Here is a 5,150-nt window from a genome sequence, read left to right as displayed (position 1 = left end):
AAGCAAAGAGGATGTTTGATATGTGTGGATGGATTTATGCTGAACATACCCATGATGTGGAAGAAAAACATTTCATGGTGAGTTGTCTATGCCAATCCCAAAAATTATAATAATGGCAAGTACTTAGGTGGTACATGCTGTTTACATACATTAACTATATTAATCCTATTGGCCCTATGAGATATGTGATATTATTATTCCTATTTTTCAAATGCGTAAACTGGGACAAAGAGGTTCTGTGACTTGACCCAGGGGTCATGCGGCAAGTAAGAGTAGGGACAGAATTTAGGTCTAGGCAGCCTGTCTCCAGTGCCCCTGCTCCTCACCACTAGCCTTACTGTCTCTCCATAAAAGAAGTTCCTCTCCTAGTCTTGCCCTGTGGGGCCTTTGCACTAGCTTATCTCCTCTGCCTGCAGGATAAAAGTTCTTCCTCTCAACCTTCAAGGAGTGACCCCTCTGGGTTCCTTTGGGGTCAGGTTGCCAGATAAAATGTGGGATAAAATATTGCATGGGACATACTCATACTAAAATATTATTCGTTGTTGATCTGAAATTCAAATTTAACTGGGAGTCGTGTGTTTATATTTGCTACATCTGGCCATTCTACTCAGAGTTCAGCTTCAACTTCCTCTCCTCGGAGGCCTTTCCTAAACACACAGAGTTAAGAGACCCTCAACTGTTGTCCCATCTCCGTAAATCTCTGCATAGTCCTCATCTAACAATATCCTTCTTCTTTGCTTGTCTACTTCAGCACATCTATGTCCTGCTATGAGAATGTCACTCAATGAGGCAGGGCCCTCGTCCATCTGGTTTACCTGCCTATCCCCAAAACCTACAACAGTGCCTGCCGAACACTAGGCAGGTAGTAACAATGTGTGGAAAGAATGAATGAATGTATGCCATCTGTTACAAGGACCTCTGTCTACACACCTGAAGAATGCTTTATTTCCTCCAGCAAACATAGAAAAGTTGATCAGAAATATACCGCAAGTCATTGCCTTTTCCATTCTTTGTGTGAATAACTTGGAACCCAACACACTGTCTTAATTTTCTAATTCAAGGGTGATGACTTTCTTATTGCTTGATGGTTATTCATATTTTTAAAATTTTTAAAGGAATAAGTCAGTTTCCTTGCAGCCAAAATGGTAATTTAGTGTATGTCTTTGAAAATAGAGAACATAATTCCCCTAGCATACATGGAAGATGCCTCCAAACATTTAAACGAGTCATCACAGCTCTGAAAAGCACTAACAAATGTGATGATAGCCAGGGAGAAATTGCCCATTTTTATACGGTAGCCCTCAGTTTGGGCAAAGTGAATAATACTTTACGTCTACTTCACTAACTTTTTTTTAAGGTTATCTTTTTAGAGCAGTTTTAGGTTTACAACAAAATTGAGAAGGAGATGCAGAGATTTCCCATTCGCCCCTTGCCTGCACACGTGCACAGCCTCCCCCACTATCAACATCACTCACTAGAATGGTACATTTGTTACCAAGGATGAACCTACACTGAGACATCATAATCATCCAAAGTCAAGAGTTTACTCTAGGGTTCACTGCTGGTATTGAACATTCTGTGGGTTTGGACAAATGTATAATGACATATACCCATCATTATAAGATCATACACAGTAATTTCACTGTCCTAAAAATCCTCTTTGCTCTGCCTATTCATCTTCCCCCACCCACCACCCGTTGCAACCACTGATATTTTTATTGTCTCCACAGTTTTGCCTTTTCCAGAATGTCATACAATTGGAATCATCCCATGAATTCTTTTTTTATTTGCTGCTTCAGATAAATGAAGTAATAGTGTATGTAGAACAAGTGAATGGCTCTTTATAGACATACTTTTTCCCACTGGAGATCTCGATGTGGCAAGGAAAGTCTCAGGCACCGATAATATGTAACCTGGTTAATACCAACAATCAGGATTTGATAAAAGATGAACCTGAATGAAGTAAGAGCAGGAAACTGCCCAGTTAACACCATTTGTCACTATGAACCTTCGAATGGTCGAATTTTCATCACTTTCACTCATTAAAAGAAATTAAGAAATTGCTTAACTGCAAGTTTCATATGTTTGGCCGTTTCTGAAATCTTAATTTCTTAAATATCATTGAGCAAAAGCTGTGGCAGAAGAATCACTGGTTGCTAATTTTTTTTAACTAAGTTAGTCTTAATATTAGATAAAATTAGAATAAACTAAATATTGACTTTATTTTATAGTTATGACATCTTAAGTTGGAAAGACTCATCTACTTCAATAATTTTGGGGAAGATATGTAAGAAAAATTTTGAGAATATTAGGGGTGCAAACCACAGTAGGTGGGCTACATACTTCACATATATTCCTTCAAAGCTCTTATCTCCTAACCTCCTTTTTAAAAGTCCAACCTTAAAGTATATATAAAAAAAAGAGCACTTATCAACCAGGGATTTTTTCTTGGTTAAGAATTTTGTCAAAGTGAAAAAAATCAATAATATATACCCACTTAATTTTCCCACAAATCCCTCTTCTCTCCAAACATCTTACCAACTTGCTACTATTTGATCAACACTTCCCATTAGCAAACTTTCAAAGTAAGAAAAATTGTTGATGACCACTTAAAATGAGAATCTGTGTATGAAAACCATTGATTCTTTATCAGAAACACCTAAAATCTCACCCAAGGCAAAATGAACTGCCTTTAATATTTTATACTAAATAACGGTGCACTTTCTCATAAAATGTTATCTTAAAATATAAGGATGAGTGGTTGAGTTCCCAAGCTTTGCTTCTGGTAGCCTGGGGTTCGCAGGTTCGGATCCCAGGCGCGGACCTACGCACCGCTTATCAAGCCATGCTGAGGCCGCGTCCCACGTAAAGTAGAGGAAGATGGGCACAGATGTTAGCTCAAGACCAATCTTCCTCAGCAAAAAAGAGGAGGATCAGCAACAGGTATTAGCTCAGGGCTAATCTTCCTCACAAAAAATAAATAAATAAATAGGATGAGTGAGGGGCGGGCTTGGTGGTGTAGCAATTAAGTTTGCACACTCCACTTCAGCAGCCCGAGGTTCTCAGGTTCGGATCCTGGGTGCGATCTACACATGTTCAACAAGCCATGCTGTGGTGGCATTGCACGTACAAAATAGAGGAAGATGGACACAGCTGTTAGCTCAGGGCCAATCTTCCTCACCAAAAAAAAAAAAAAAAAGGAAAGAAATAGGGATGAGTGAAAAGCAATTTACTCTGAGGTACAATAAGTCCCTCCTGATTTCATGTTGGAGGGGATCTGTGGAACCATTTAGGGGTACAGAACCCCTGTCTGAAAAATAATTTGAACTGATGTCCACAGAAATCACTGCTTTACGTGTTTGGCAATTCTATTTTAAGTTATGATCATGTTTTAGTCCATACGCAAACTTATATCTTTCCCTGAATTGCCATTTTTCTGAAACCATTGATAAAGGGTGAACCCCTGTTAGGGGAAATGCATTCTCCCTTTCAGAGACAGGCAGCATATAAACCCACTGTGGGGAGTGACATGCAATAACTATGATGCACTGGCTTTCGTGTGTCAGCTTTACCGTGTAATAGCTTTGCCATGTAAAACTGTGCACCACTGACACGTTCCTTAACCTCTCTGAACTCAGTTTCCTCATCTGTGAAATGTCTATAAAAGTAAATATCTCAGTGGGTTGTCATAAAGATTAAACAAAATCAAATATATAAAGTGCCTGTTACATAGTAGATGCTCCATAAAAGTTAGCTTCTCTCCTGCATTTCAGTTTACATATCAGCAAGGTCAATAGCAGATGTGTAAGTAAGACTGGATGTTGGAGTTCTTATTTACAGATCTCAGTTCCTGTTCAATAGTTAACACAAATACACAAAAATGCATACAAAATAACTTATGCACACAGCTGGTTCTCTCACCCACTAATGCTTTTTAAAATGTCCTTGAAATGTTTCAGTCTCTGAATGCTGTGTTCTTTGATCTTTCTTTCCCCCTAGGCATCATTTGGCGGTCTCATCCGGCCCTTCTCTCCGTGAGCTCCTCTGGTTTGCTCCACAGGCTGCTGGGACTATGGCTGGCAAAGTCCTAGGGTATGCGGGGGAATTGCACTCTGTCAGAGCACCTTGATAAGCACACCACTAGAGAGCTCCTGGTACAAGTCCAAGCGGATAAACTCCTGTTTATAACTGCTATCCGTTCTCTATTAGATATATAGGATACAGTCCATGAGCATTTCATTACATCAAGATTGTAACATAATATCTTGTAGGTAAAGAAGACACTTATCATTTGGCAATTGCACTGCGTTTGTTATTCAGGTTCTCAAAGCCTTGAAAGACAGCAAATATCTACGATTCCCCAAGGAGAGATGAGGAGAGATAGAAACAACACAGCAGAGATGGAAACCGCTTCTTTAGCATCCCATGACACTCGCAGCAGCTTAGAGCAAACAGCACCAAATTTGGAGCCTAAAGACCTACACGTGGGTTTTAGCGCCGAAACTGATCTGTTTTGGAACCTCAGATGCGTGACCTGTAAGATGGGATAACAAAGGCTCCCTTCCAGTGTGACTGCTCAAGAATCAAATAAGGCAAACAGGTTGACAACTCCAAAAAGCGCTACACATGTGAGTTATTGAAGTCATCTTTGCTTAGCTTGTAAGAGGTGGACTTGAATCACTTCCAGGAATCTTCAATTTCTATATTTTCAATGCCATGACTATTCCTGCCTTTTACCTGTAACCTTCCTCTGGCTGGTGCAAACTGTAAAAGTCGTCACTGATACCACACCACTGTTTAAGGAGGTGATTTTTCAGATCAGAGCACCGAGGCCCATGTAATCAGACTCATGTGTGCTAATTCATAGGCTAATATCCTATCATCTTAACTCTGCACTTATAAAATTCAGGTAATAATTTTATTATTCTATACTATATATATTTTCTATAGGGAATATGCTAGTGATGTTCAATAGTGTTATTGTTTTTGGCTCTATAAAGAGATTCTAGACTTTGTGACTAAACAAATTTGTCAGCAATGATAAAGCTGAAAACTTAGCTGTTGAATCCTTTATGCTCTTTGCCTTTAAAATAAAATGTAAACAACCGTTAAGCCTATTTATTGGCACCCTTGCCTGACGTGTTAATGAA

The sequence above is a fragment of the Ceratotherium simum genome, chromosome 27, assembly GCF_057802395.1.
Source record: "Ceratotherium simum simum isolate JZ-2026a chromosome 27, ASM5780239v1, whole genome shotgun sequence".
Lineage (NCBI taxonomy): Eukaryota > Metazoa > Chordata > Mammalia > Perissodactyla > Rhinocerotidae > Ceratotherium > Ceratotherium simum.
Note: the sequence above shows the minus strand (reverse complement) of the source record.